Genomic DNA, 14,574 nt, shown 5'->3' on the forward strand with positions numbered 1-14,574 from the left:
TCGATATCTCCCATGGAAGTTTATGACACGTTTAGTCAGTATACTCTGGCTATGCAAAGGAAAGTGTTACAGGTAATGGTAGACTACCTGCAGGATGAGTGTACGAAGAAAAAGGTTTGTTGTCACGTAGATTTGATGGTCCTTTACAAGAGAGCATTTTCACCTGATACTGCTTTGACTGCTTTGTCTCTTGATTTAGCCTTGCTTAATGAACTTTCAGAATTAACTACTTATCAATTGGCAATGAGGGTGGTTCCTCCAACATTTGTCCCTATAGTAGAGATTCCAACTAATGGCGCGACAGGCACAGAAACCGCTACTATTGGAGCTCATTATGCTTCACAGTTTGTTCATGTCCCATTTTCTAGACAGGAAGTGAATACCATTAGACAATCGATTCCAGATATTACAAAAAATCCAACAGGGTTTTACAAAGAAATAGAATCTGTTTTGCATTCGTCAGTTTTCACTCTGGGTGATATAGACTTGTTGTTCCCTGTGATCCTACCTGCTGATTTATGGAAACAGATTAGAACTGTAGATGATCAGGCAGGGTTGGGTGACACATGGGTGAGCTTGATGGAGAAAGGAATGCTGGTGAGAAACCGCCACATTGACACTGCCAGACAGAATAGTAACAAAACTGAAGACTTTAGTTCCAGAGAGCAGAATAGTTTGGGAAACACTTACTGCTTGCAGCCAGGGGAAATCTGAAGGTGCTACTGAATTTTTTAATCGGTTCGAACAAGTATTTTCAGTTTTTAGCAGTCAGGATTTAAGCACTGAGGCTGTTTGTGGACAAATTTGTGCGTGGATTGTTGCCTGATATCCAATCACAAATTATGACTTCCGAAGGTGTCTGGCAAGCTAAATCACAGTCCGAAGTATTGAATATGCCTCAGTATTATGAAAGTCAACACTGAAAAAGAAAGTATAGAAAAGAAGAGGGGAGACTTGAAAACTAAAGTATTGCTGCAGCATATTGTAAAAGGGACTAGGGGTGGAAGTATACAGTTTAGGGGTCAGTTTTCTGCACAGAGTAATGTGCAGATGGGTCCTGTACACATGAACCAATGTGCTTATTGCAGACAAGAAGGCCATTGGCAAGCACAATCCCCAATTATTCAGCAGCGATCGAATAAAACATATGGACCATGGGTAGACGATCCAGAGGCCGTCCGGGAGTAGGGGGTCCTGGTAGAAGTCAGTTCACCCAGAATCTACAGTCATTCTTGCAAGATAGTCAGCAACATAGTGTTGATAATAGGAATATTTTTGAAAATCCTTCGACTGCCTATCTTTCTGAAGATCTCGTATTTGATGATATATTGTTCCGTTGGGACACCCTGAAGCAGAATCTGGCACTGGTGCCTTTTCCCATCGATCAGAAAGGGCCCTACGTAGAAATGAAGGTGGGGAATAGGAAGCATCTATTTTTGATAGACATAGGAACACAGAAGGGTTCCATTGATCATTCATGGGTTCCAGATATTCCACTGATAGGCCAGAATAACATTTCTGTAGGGTTTTCTGGCACACCACTGGTTAGTCCGGTTTCTCAACCGGTACCGATTTCACTGTGGCCATTCATGGATCAATGTCTATTTCTTCTAATGACGAATTATGGCGAGAATTTGTTAGGGTTGAAGCTGTTGGAGGAATTAAATGCGGTAATTCATTGTTCTTCAGATGGAGTGCATTTGACGATTTCACCTCAGCAATTTTCTGCTTCACAATTCCTGACTAGGCCTTTACCGACTGAATTGGATAAAGTTCCGGCATGTTTATGGGCAGTTGATGATAATGATGTTGGCATTTTGCAAATTGAACCTGTTAAGATTGTCTTGAAACCAGGTGTTAAATTGCCACATATTCCACAAAGATTTCAGTTGATGGTGAGCAAGCTTTTAAAAGTATGGCTTCTGATTTTGTTAATCGCGGAGTGATTGAAGAAATTGCCGGAAGTTTTGCAATAGCCCGATTTTAACGGTGTACAAGAAAGGGGATAATGTGATTCCTTTCCGTTTCATTATTGATTTATGTGCTATCAATAAGACTGTTGCTCCACAATTTCCAATTGTGCCTGATGTGACTACAATATTAACAATGATTCCAGCTTCTGCTACTCACTACAGTTTTGTGGATCTTAAGAATGTTTTCTGTCGCTTTCCTATACACGTTGATAGTAAATACTTGTTCGCGTTCACCCTAGGGGGACGCTCGTTTACATTCACTCGTGTGTCACAAGAGTACACTAAGAGTCTGAGTATTTACAGTAGAGCTTTGAAGGAGCAGCTCGATGCACTTGAGTTGCCTCCCACTTGTACATTATTGCAATAAGTTGGTGATCTTCTTTTAGCTGCAGACTCAGAAGTTGCTTGCAAGGAGGGCACCGTGTTGCTGCTTATCCTCTTAGCAGAGCATGGGCATAAGGCTTCATGAAAATGTTTCAGTATTGTCGACAGGAGTTCGCCTTTTTAAGCTATCTCCTGTCAAATGGGTGACGAAGATTGACACCTGAATGGATAAAAAGCATCTCTAGCATGTCTGTCCCAAATACACAGAAAGAGGTCAGAGCCTTGATAGGCATGGCTTCGTACTGTAGACAGTGGATCCCTAACTTCTCATTAATGATAAAACCAATGTTGGCATTGACAAAGAAGGGCCTTTCTTTGCCATTACCGTGGAACTTGGATTGCCAGAAAGCTTTTGATCTGCTCAAGGCTGTGTTGTGTTCAGTTTTGGGCACACCAAATTATGACAAGGCCTTGGTTTTATGTGTGCATGAATGTGATGGATGTGCTTTGGCTGTGTTAAGGTAGGAACATGGGGGGAAAAATAGACTGTGCAGTTATTTTTCCTCCACGCTTGATCCTGTTGCATGCGCTTTGCTGAGATGCTTGAGAGCTGTTGCTGCTGCTGCCGTGTCCGTAAAACAAAGTGAGGGTATGGTTTTAGGTCATTCTTTAACCGTGATGGTACCCCACTCTGTAGACGTTCTATTGAACAGAATGCAAACGCAACATCTCACTTCAGTACGATTAACAAGATACAAGGTGATTTTATTTGCACTGCATATCCAAATTAAGAGATGTTGCGTGTTAAATCCGGCCAAACTATTGCCTCTTCCGCAAGACATTGCTTGCAGTGACAAGATGTCACATGACTGCCTCTATACCGCAGAGCAAGAAACCCAAGGCAGAATTGATTTAAATGACACACCTTTAAAAATCCACAAGGGAAGCTGTTTTGCGATGGCTCCTGCTTCAAACTTCCGGGTGGTACATCCACTGCTGCTTATGCCATCACTCCATTAAGCACTATTGTGGAAACCAAAAGAATTTCGCATAGCTCTGCGCAGACCGCAGAGATTATTGCACTGACTCGAGCTTGTGAACCTTCCAAAGGGCTTAGAGTAAATATATTTACAGACAGCCAGTATGCCTTTGGGGTGGTTCACAACTTCGGTAGATTATGGGCAGAAGGACGTTTCTTGACCTCACATAGAGCTAATATTCAACATGGCACGTTTATAGTTCGGCTGCTCTCAGCACTTGCGCTTCCTACTCAGCTAGCAATAATGAAGTGTGCTGCACACCAGAAAGTAACAGATGATGTAGGGAGAGGAAACGCTTTTGCTGACAGGATAGCAAAACAGACTGCCACCGATATGTATTCTGAAATGTGTGTAACAAAAGAAGTCACCAACACTTGTATATATATATATAGATGAAGGAATTGATTCTATAAAAAACATTCAAGCTGATGCCACTCCAGAAGAGCTTAAGCAGTGGACTGAGGGTTTAGCAAGTTTAGAGGATGAAGGTTGTTGGACAGACAATGTCAAGAAAGGATGGATGCTGCCTGATGCTTATGTCACTGCTATGGTTACAATGGCTCATGGTCCCACTCATATATGTGCTAGAAAAATGTGTAAACTGCTAGAACCTGTTTGGGTAAATGTAAACATCTCAAAGACTGCTGAGCGTTTGGTCCAAAATTGCATGGTATGCTTAGAGCATAATGTGGGGAAAGGTACATCAACACCGACGGGTAGTTTTGGTCCCCCCTTTAAGGTAATACATTTCGACTTCATCGGAATGGAGCACTGCCAAAACTATAAATACATTCTGGTAGTCATTTGTGCCTTTAGCAAATGGGTCGAAGCATTCACTGTAAAAGATGCCACAGCAATAACGACAGCAAAGACCATGCTCAAGGAATATTTTCCTAGATTTGGGTTGCCGAGGGTTATTTGGTCGGACAATGGTCCACATCTTATCGCTGCTGTTATCCTGCAAATATGCGCGGGATTACAGATCGATAAACGGTTCCATTCGGCCAGACACACTCAGAGTGTGGACTTGTAGAACGCCATAATGGTATATTGAAGAATAAGATGGCTAAAGTTTGCACTAGTAGCAATTTGAAATGGCCAGATGCCTTACCAATAGCTCCATTGTCCATGCGGACGACCCCACAAACGAAAACTGGGCTCTCCCCCTATGAAAAAATTATGAGAAGGCCAGCCAATATTTGGAATATCCCCAAGCACAAGCGAATGAAAGACGTGGAGCATTTGCTCCTTTCTGAATACTGTGACCAGTAACTCAAAACTTGTATTTGATTTATGAACAGGTGCGAGAGGCCCTCCCAGTAAAATACGAGAGGGCAGGTCATCGACTTCGACCCGGCGACTGGGTGCTCACTAAAGCATTTGAAAGAGCATCCTCTCTCGCACTGCGCTGGAGAGGACCGTTTCAAGTTTTGTTGGCCACGCAGACCTGTTACGCTCACCTGAAATCCCTGGGGGGTCTGGAAGGCTCTGAGATCTGGAACCCTGAATGCGTAGTTGCCCAGTGCTGAATAATGAATGTGGAATTACAGAAGGGAGGATTTGTGATAACTGTCTCTAATGGGTGAATCACCCACCTCCCTCTGACCGTTTCCCTTCCCACTGGGTTCTTTTCTCACTTTAGTTATTTGTAGGGTGAGCTATCCGTCCTGCATTTCTTGTGCAGGAGCGCTTGACGTTTGTTGGCGAGCTGCCCGAGTTGCTTCACTGGTGCAGTATGCCTTCCTTGAGCCCAGGCCTTCTGTGACCCCGAATCTGCTGGTGGGCAGGTAGTTTGTTAATTGTAAGTCTTTGTTCTGTTTATGGTGGGAATTAATTAATGTCTTTATCTCCTTCTTTTCAGGTGCGTGCCGGATGGAGAGGCACATTTCTAGGTAAGAGAAAGCGCGAAGCGCAGCACCTTTATTGTCTTTTAAAGCTATCCTGTGTTTTCTTCTTCTTCTCCTCACAGGCCGCATCACGGTGAGCATCACGCTGCTGGTTGCAGAATAACACGAAGAGTGTTCTGCAGTGAGGGTGTGGTTTATATAGCCCAGGTAAAGTAGTACCAGGGAAAGTAGTTCCAGGCCTGCCACACGCAAAACACTAGACTGCATGGCTTGGTTCTTAGAACTAGACTGTGTGGATGCTTCCATGTTGGATTTAAAGGCCCATGTACATGAATGTGACCTAGTTTGAACATCCCTTCCTTCCTACCTATGGGCCTGGTGCCAAAGGCACCAGGACTAGCTCCACGAGCCCTTTTGTAGTGGTCTTAAGGCCCTCAGGGTTCTGGTGGGAGACTGCTTGTGGCACAACTTGTGCCCCCTCACAGTGTTCATGACAGCACTCCCCCCCAAGGCCCCTCTCACGGTATCCTTCCTGTCCGGTCCGGGTTTGGTGGGGTTATCCAGGTGAAACCTCTTAATCAGACGTGGTGCATGAATATGTTCACTTGGTTCCCAAGTTCTGTCTTGAGGCCCGTACCCTTACCAGTCCACTAAATAGTATAGCTTGGATCTAGTACATTTCGAATCCAGGATGTTTTTAACTTCAAATTCAGGCTCTCCATCAACTAGCATAGGTTTTGGTGGTGTTAAGACTCAGGTTCCTGGCTGTACAGGTTTTACAAGTGACACATGGAACACGGATGAATTTGCATGCTTGGTGGTAAGGCTAACTTCACGGCCACCGGGTTTATCACCGATTCGACGGTATAGAGTCCTAGATATCTTGGACGAAAGGTCCGGGTACCTTTTATGGCCACATGTTTTGATGCTAACCAAACTTCATCTCCAGCTTGGTAATCGGGAGCTTTGTTTCAATGCCGGTCCGAGAATTTTTTTTGTCTATCTTTGGCTTACAGTATATGTTCATTTGCCCTTTTGAAGGCTTGGGTTATGCTTGTGTGTAGTGTATTTACCGCTGGCATTTCCAAGGTCGTGGAGGAGTCTAGTTCATAGGTACATGGATGTCTTCCGTATATTGTGTAGAACGGGATTAGTCCTGTGCTGGTGTGTATGGAGCTATTGTATGCGTGTTCCGCTATCCATAACAAGTCTTTCCAATTCTCTTCCACTTGCTGCAGCATCCAATGTAGATACTGTTCTAATATCTGGGTCATTCTTTCTGTTGTCCATCCGTTTGGGGGTGATGGCTAGTGGATAATCGAACATCGATTTGTGCCATGGTACAACATTTCCTCCAGAAGTTGGATACAAATTGGCTTCCACAATCTGAGATTAGGACTGAGGGGAAACCATGCAGTTTTATAATCTGTTCAAGAAATGCTTTTGCCAGACAGGTAGCGTTAGGAAGTCCTATGAATGGAATGAAATGTGCCATTTTAGAGAATAGGTCTACAACCACCAGAATGGTATTAAAACCTTGACAGGGAGGTAAGTCTGTAATAAAATCAAGAGAAAGAGTATGCCAGGGAGCCGGTGGAATATTCAGTGGTTCTAGGAAGCCAGCTGGTTTCTGTTTTTGTGATTTATTCTGTGCACATATCCCACAGGATAGAACGAATCGAGCAATGTCCTTACGCCAGGTTGGCCACCAATAATTCCGTTTAACCTTGGCTACAGTCTTATCAATTCCGGGATGGCCTTCGATCAGAGAATCGTGATAACCAGACATGACCAATTCTTGCAGATCTTTACTTGGTAGATATAGTAGTTCCCTGAAGTAGGGTAATCCATCCAGAACCGTATGATGTTCGTTTTGGGAATTCCATTTCTGCAATATCTCGGGGTTCATAAAGGTTCGAATCTTATCTTGAAGTTCACTCGGAGTCAATGTGGTGGTGAGTCCCAGTAGTTTATCACTTGATATGATGGCAACAGGGTCCAGGGTACTGTTCGTTTCTCTTCAACAGCCATACGAGACAAGGCACCGGCCTTCCCATTCTGAACTCCAAGTTGGTATGTTATTATGTAATCATATTCTGCAAAGAATAGAGCCCACCGCAGCTCTCGTGACGATTGGGCTTTTGCTGACTTTAGGTATTGAAGGTTTTGGTGACCTGTGATTACTGTGATGGTGTGTCTGGCACCTAATACATACTGCCGTCAGGCTTTGAAGGCTGATTTTATTGCCAACAATTCTTTGTCTGTAATTGCATAGTTAAGTTCTGGTGGTGAGAATTTACGTGACCAAAAGGCCATGGGGTGTAATTGGCCTGTCTCTGGATGTCTTTGAGAGAGAATTGCTCCCAAAGCTATGCTGTAAGCATCAGTTTCCACTACATAGGGGAGATCAGGGTGAGGATGTTGCAAAATTGGCGCAGAGGTGAATCTTTTCTTGAGTTCTTGAAAGGCCTGTTCCAACTCTTCAGTCCATTGGAATTTTTTGTTGTTTTTTTCTCAGTAACAATGTAATTGGGTGGACTATCTGTGAGAAATCTGGAATAAATCTGCAATAAAAATTCACAAAGCCAAGCATGCTTTGGGTCCCTTTAAGTGAAGAAGGTGACGGCCAATTAAGGATGGCATCTACTTTGTCTAAATCCATCTTCACTCCCTTTGGCAAGAGAACAAAACCAAGGAACTCAACGTCGGTGACATGGAAGGACCATTTCTTGAGTTTAGCGTACAGTTTGTGCTTGGGAAGTTTTGCAAGGACTGAGCGAACATGTTCCACATGATCTCTTTCAGAGGGGGAATACACCAGGATGTCGTCAATATAGACCAGGGCACAGGCATTGATTAATTCCCGTAATACATCATTCATGAAGTATTGGAACGCTGTGGGAGCGTTGCACAGCCCGAAAGGCATTACCTGATATTCGTACAGGCCATACTTGGTGCGAAACGTGGTTTTCCATTCATCCCCTTTCTTAACACGTATAAGGTGGTATGCTCCTCTGAGGTCTAGTTTGGTGTAGATTCGGGCATTCTTGACTTGGTCCAACAGTTGTGGGATAAGGGGCAAAGGGTAGCAGTTTTTTACTGTGATTTGAATAAGTGCGCGGTAATCGATGCAAGTCCTCAAATCTCCTTCCTTCTTAGGTACGAAGAATAAGGGAGAGGATGCCGATGACTTTGACGGGCGGATAAAGTGCATAAATTCGACCACAAGGAACCTGTGCGCCAGGTATCAGGTTGATCTGACAGTCATAGGGCCTATGTGGCGGTAATGTGTTAGCCTGTTCCTTCTGAAAAACATCTTGAGAATCCTAATATTCTTTTTGTAAGGTGTCCATTGGTTCCGCTGCTATACCCGATGCTATTCCTTCAACAGATTTCAGGTTTGGCTGTGGTATAGATTTCGGGTAGCAAGCGTGGGTGCAATCGTTGGAAAAGGTCAGTCTCTTTGCACGCCAGTCTATGTGGGGATTGTGAGTTACTAACCATGGAATCCTTTAGATCAACCGGAACTGAGGAGCTTTGATGAGGTCAAACGTGATTGCTTCTTGATGTCCATCCTGATACAGAAGGGTTCATTCTGTTGTGCATTGGGTTACTGGTCCCAAAGCAATTTCTGTACCGTCAACAGTAGTTACCTTTTCAATTGTTGGTTTTGTGCATAAGGGAAGTCCCATTTCTGTGCCAGATCTCGATCTATGTAATTACCAAGTGGTCCGCTGTCTATATATGCCTCTATGGCACGCATCCGTGACGGTCGTTGATGATTGATCAAGGTTACTGGTAGGGCGAAATGTGAGGTCTGTGACTCATCCTTCTCACTCGACAAGCGGACCTCTACGCTTGTCGGGCCTGGTAGTTTTCTGATTCCTTTCCATCATCTTCTTTCTCTGTAACTCCTACCACCTTCCTTGGAGGTTTCACTGGGCATTCTTTGAGGTAATGACCCGATTTACCGCAGTATAGGCATAACTGTATCTGTCTCCTCTTGTCTCTTTCAACCTTGGTTAAAGGGGGTTGTACTCCTCCAATCTCCATGGGTTCTGTGGTATTTTCTGATGGACGTTGAACATTATCTTTTGAAAGTACGTATATGGCATGATTTAAGAGTCTACTTCGGTCTGTTCTTCGATCCTGTAATCTGTGGTCCAACTGAACTACAAGGTTGATAAACTCTGCACAGTCTTGTAACGCTCACCTGGTATCCACAGGGACGTCACTCAGCCTGTTCTGACCTCTACAACCTCAAACCCTTACCTGGAGTCTACTCGACCGGAGACTGGGCCTGAAACACAGGATTGGTAGGGTTTAACTCTCTATTGTCTCTGCATGCTCAAAACCCTTACTCCCCGAGGTCCAACCCTTACCCTTGGTCCACACCTCACCTTGTTTTCTCGTGTAGTGTGCTCTTTTTTTGGGGGGGGGGATTTGTAACATGCTCTAAACTGACCTAACTGTATAATGGCGCTGATCGTATTAATAACTCAGGAAGGCTAGGACAACGTATATTCTTAAGTATATTTGAGAGCAAGAAAAGATCTAATTATTATCCAGTGGGCACATTTTATTTAAACAGGAAGGTCTTTAAGGCCTTCCGGAAATTAAGCAGGTCGTCTGAATTCGGTATTTCCCTGGGTAGACTGTTCCAAAGTCTGGGACCATACACCGAGAATCTTCTGTCCCCTCTAGAAACAAATGTAGATGAGGGGATGATTAATACTGCTTGGTCACTTGAGCAAAGGGGTCTTGATGGTTGATGATATCTAAGCATTTCCTTAAGATAGTCTGGTGCCATATTATTCAGACATTTGAAGATCAGACAGGCTATTTTAAATTTTATACGGTCTTCAACTGATAGCCAATGGAGTTGACGACGGAAAAATGAGACATGGGCTGTTTTTTGAGCCCATAGATCAGCCTGACCGCAGCATTCTGCGCTCTTTGCAGTCTGCTGATCTGTTGTTTTCAGAATGACCACCAGTTGACTATTACAGTAGTCCAGGTGAGCATTCGTAAGTTCCCCCACTACTTGAGGATAGTCTTCCTGCGGAATGTAGGGAAGTGTTTGTCGTAGGAGCCGCAGGGAATGAAAGATTGCTTTTACTTTGGCTCCAACCTGGCTTTCGCTACCCAGATTGTTTGCCAAATACAACCGAGGTTTTTCACCTTTGTGGAGAATGTAAGTTCCACTCCTAATAGCTTAGGAAGAGGTTGAGTTTTTATTGCGGTCATGAGGTGTTCCGGGCCAAACATAATGAATTCTGTCTTGGAATCATTCAGTTGCAGTTGATTAGAGGCCCTCCACTCACTGATTTCCTGCACGCATTCTCCAATTTTGATAATAGTTTCTTTAACCGTATCGATTGTGATGAAAATCTTAGTGTCATCAGCATAGGACTGGAAACGTACTCCATGGCGTCTCAAGATTTCCATGACTAATCGAAGGTATAGGTTAAACAAGAGAGGCGACAGTGAGGAGCCCTGTGTGACCTCGCAGTCAACACTACTAGGAGCCGAGGTGAAGGCACCCAGTTTAACACATTGTTTACGTCCTTTCAAGAAAGACCTGAACCATTGGATGGCTTGTTCTGAAACTTTTCCAATCATCCTCAGTCGCTCCAGGAGGATCTCATGATTGACCGTGTCCAAGGCAGCTGACAGATCAAGAATCACTAAAAGTGAAAGCTTTCCCTGGTCAGCTACCCTCAGCAACTCATCATAAACTAACAGCAATGCGGTCTCCATACCAAATTTAGGACTGAACCCCGAATGCAGGGGATCAAGGACTGATTCCTCTTCAACAAATGTCTGAAGTTGGGAAGTGACCACCTTTTCCAGTATTTTCCCTGGCCAGGGGATACCTGCAATGGGACGGTAGTTTTGAAGGACTAAAGGATCCAAATGCGATTTCTTCAGAAGAGGTGTTAGTGTAGTGTATTTGAGCATTGATGGTACTAATCCTTGATCCAATGATTTATTAATAGATAATGTAACAAAAGACGCAATTTCCACCGCCATACGTTTGGCTGCTACCGCTGGCAGGGGAAATAGGCAATTATTAGTTGGCTTCAGATTCTTCATCAGTGCACAGACGTCCTCCACTGTTACATGGTGAAAGTGGAATTGATTTCGTGGAACACTAACTTGATCACATTCCTTATCATCCATAGAATTTAACAACTTTGAAGAGAAAGAAGTGGGATCTAGGGCTGCAATGTTATTCTTAATCGTAGCAATTTTATCCAGAAAGGAATTATTAAAGGCATTAGCTTGTACCAAGGATGCAGGAATGGAAAGGTCACTACAGCTTGTATTATGAAATTTAGAGATTACTGAGAAGATTTCTCTTGAGTGGTTACCTGCATCACTTATTTTTTTTGTGGAGAAACATTCGTTTTGCCTCAAAAATTGCTTTTTTGTAGAGCAGAAGTGCCCTTTTAGCTTTCATGTTATTTTCTTCAGAGCAATACCTTTGCCAGGTTCGGCCTGTCAGACTAACTTGCTTCCAAAGAGGAATCAGATTATTGGTAAACCATGGTTTAGAAATCCTCTTGTGCCTGGGTTTCTAGAGCAGATTCCCTCCATTATTTTAGTTCTGGTGAGGAAGCACTCTTCACTAGGCAGTGTATTATCGATCTCTGAAAGTGTGTTCATCACTTCCTGTGCCGATATTTTATCTAGGTATTTAAGGTGCCGAGAGAGTATCCCGGCTGCCTCAACAGGACCTCGAGTATTTGTTGATTTGGCTACTAGGGCAAATAGTTTAAATGAATGGTCTGACCAGTAGATTGGTGTTTTATTAAGTAGTTTGATACAGCTACCTCTTGTTACTATCAGATCAAGGCAAGGACCCTTATTATGCGTAGGTAATATACGTAAAGGGCTGAGACCATGGGTGTCAAATAACTCCCAAAGTTCCGCCGAGCCTGGATGGCTTCAATCATCCAGCCATAGGTTCCAGTCCCCCAGTAGCCCTCCGTCCTGCTTTCTGCGCAGGGGTGCGTTGATTGATGCAGGCTCGTTGCTGCCTAGTTACTTCACTGGCGAGAGTCCGATGGGTAAGTATTAAGAGTCTCTATGAACAGTTCTTTAATTCTTGTTCCTTTCCTTCCCGAGCTGAGGGCTGGCATCCGGGGATGAAGGCGTGCTGCTTGAGGTGAGTAACACTGAAGGTTAGTGAGGGCGCGATGCGCGATGTGACCTCTTCGTACTTGGATTGAACAGAGTATGTTCTTTCTGTGTCTTTAGATGCCACAATGTTTTCAGCGTAGACGCCAGTTAAGAAGAAGAAACGCGTTGAGTAGCGCAATTTGTGGCACTTCTGAATGCTTTCCCACGCTAGCCTGGTGTTTCTTCTCCCACTTGCAGATTGGTGAGAAGCTTCGGAGATGAAGTTTCCCCAGAACGGCTTGGATTCAGGTAAGCGTTTGAATGTAGTACAGTCTTAAAGTAAGCGAAGGTTTGCAGAATGCTTACTAATGTCTTCTTTCTGTCCTTTTCCATTTTTCTTAGGAAGCGGCATGCTGGGAAGAAAATGACACCGCAGAAGGAGCGACGGAAGATGGGCCGATGCTCCACAAGGTAAGGCAATTCCTAATGGTGTTCTTGTTCTTGCAGGTGCTGGGTGCAGATGAAAGATGCAGGCCTTCTGGAGACCGATCTGAACACAGTGAGTGTCACGCTGCAGGTGCAGAGAAATGCAAAGCGTGCTTCTCGTCCTGGGCATGGCTTAAATAGTCTCTGGTTCTCCCAGGTGTCTTTTGGCTGAACCACAGCCAAAAAGCTAGACGGCATATGCAGTTCTAGGAACCGGAACAAGTGGGGGCATCCATCTTGTCCTACCTATGCACTACAAGTCCAATGCTCACTACCATCCTATGGTAGCATGTGTGTGTGGTGCCACAGGCGCCAAGTCTGACTCCAAGTGGGTCTTTGGAGGGATGGAGAGGCCCTTAACGGCCATGTAGATGATTGTGGCCTGAGAGCGCTGGAGACATGAGGGGCAGGAATCATGACAGTCTTTAGGTGGGTCTACTACTTGAGGAAGGACATCCTTCAGGTCTCCTTGTAGGCCCCGATGAAACAACGTGGTTCTTTTATCTTCTGGCCACCCCACTTCTACAACCAGTCTATTAAAGGTGGCAATATAAGTCAGCAAATCTTGATTCCCTTGGCGAAAGGACAGGAGTTCGTTATCAAGAGCTTGTCCATGCAAGTGTTGAGCAAATAACTTTTCCATCTCCTGTTGAAAACCCCTGAAGTTCTGCAGTAATGGGTCATCCCGGCTCACTAAAGGTACCGACCAGTCTATGGCACTTCCACTCAAATATGATAACACGAAGGCCACCCTCGCCTGGTCATTTGGGAAAGCCCCAGGCCTACAAAGAAAATGGAGGCGGCACTGGTTCATGAAGGTTGCGTACCTTCTGGGGTCTACATTAAACCGTTCTGGTGGTGCCAGGGGTACTGCTCCCGGCAACGTTATCTGTACTGGATTGACTGATGATGGTGTAGCGACGGATGGGACGAATCCGGGCAAAGGAGCCTGTGTTTGTAGTAGCTGTTTGCTTAGTTCATCAGTACGGTCTTTTGTGACTATTAACTCTCGTCATAAGGCATTGGTTTCCTGCTCGGCTGCGTGTACCTCGGTGCGTAATTGTCCCAAAAGCTGGGCTAACTGATCAGTTTCAGATGTCTCCATGACGCCCAGGTCGATAAGGTTTAAAGGCTTTGTGTTCTGTTACGCTCACCTGATATCCCCGGGGGCGTCTGGAAGGCTCTGAGATCTGGAACCCTAGATTCGTAGTTGCCCAGGGCTGAATAATGAATCTGCAATCACAGAAGAGAGGATTTGTGATAACTGTCACTAATGGGTGAATCTCCCACCTCCCTCTGACTTATTCCCTTCCCACTGGGTTCTTTTCTCACCTTAGTTATTTGTAGGGTGCGCTATCCATCCTGCGTTTCTTGTGCAGGGGTGCTTGACGTTTGTTGGCAATCTGCCTGAGTTGCTTCACTGGTGCAGTACGCCTTCTTTGGGCCCAGGCCTGCTGTGATCCCAAATCTCCTGGTAGGCAGGTAGGTTTGTTAATTGTAAGTCTTTGTTCTGTTTACGGTGGGAATTCGTTAATGTCTTTATCTCCTTCTTTTCAGGTGCGAAGGTCTTGATGCTGGCGTGCCGGATGGAGAGGCACGTTTCCAGGTAAGAGAAAGTGCGCAGCACCTTTATTGTCTTTTAAAGCTAACCTGTGTTTTCTTCTTCTCCTCACAGGCCGCTGTGGTGCTGCGAGTGGATGAGAGCGTGATGAAAAACAGGCCCCCGTAATCCGTTAAGGTAAGTACAATGCTGTGCGGTTGTTTAATATTGAAAGCAAA

The sequence above is a fragment of the Ambystoma mexicanum genome, chromosome 1p, assembly GCF_040938575.1.
Source record: "Ambystoma mexicanum isolate Mex_15411 chromosome 1p, UKY_AmexF1_1, whole genome shotgun sequence".
Classification (NCBI taxonomy): domain Eukaryota; kingdom Metazoa; phylum Chordata; class Amphibia; order Caudata; family Ambystomatidae; genus Ambystoma; species Ambystoma mexicanum.